We start from the raw sequence: 617 nt of genomic DNA on the forward strand, positions 1-617 counted from the left end.
CATTTCCATAAGTTCTTTGATATTCTTTGTGGCTACAAGGCGTTGTTTCCCTTCTTGTATTCAAACACCATTACATGCCGAATGTGTGTCTCATCGTGTGCCGTCACTATAAGGGATTAGAGTATACTAAACTTCACACATTATACAGGCTACACTAACGTGACGTTAACGCGGTTCGTTTAACTATTATACGTGATGTACGTTTTTTGGGGAGTGGTTAATGAAAGTGTTCCAAAACGCGACATTAATTTCTTGCATAAATCTAAGGAAAATATTTATTATATGAAAATCTTGGTTACAGATATTTATAAATGAAGAATCCCTCTGGATATTAAGAGTTGAAATGTTATAGATTAATTAAATTTGATAATGTATATATATATATATATATATATACAATTAAATTAGATTTTTAGAGAAAAATCATCTTTAAGTTACTATGGAAGTAATTCATTTACTCGGCGACGTTTCAAGCAAACACTCTTTTTCAAGCCCTGTGTTATCCAGCAATTTAAAAGTTTCTCAAAGGATAACCTTGACTTGTTAACAAAAACAGAGTACATTCTAATACGATATTAGTCACATTTGATGGTATTTCATAGGCTAAAGTTTGGTTT

The sequence above is a fragment of the Limulus polyphemus genome, unplaced genomic scaffold (assembly GCF_000517525.1).
Source record: "Limulus polyphemus unplaced genomic scaffold, Limulus_polyphemus-2.1.2 Scaffold144, whole genome shotgun sequence".
Classification (NCBI taxonomy): Eukaryota; Metazoa; Arthropoda; class Merostomata; order Xiphosura; family Limulidae; genus Limulus; species Limulus polyphemus.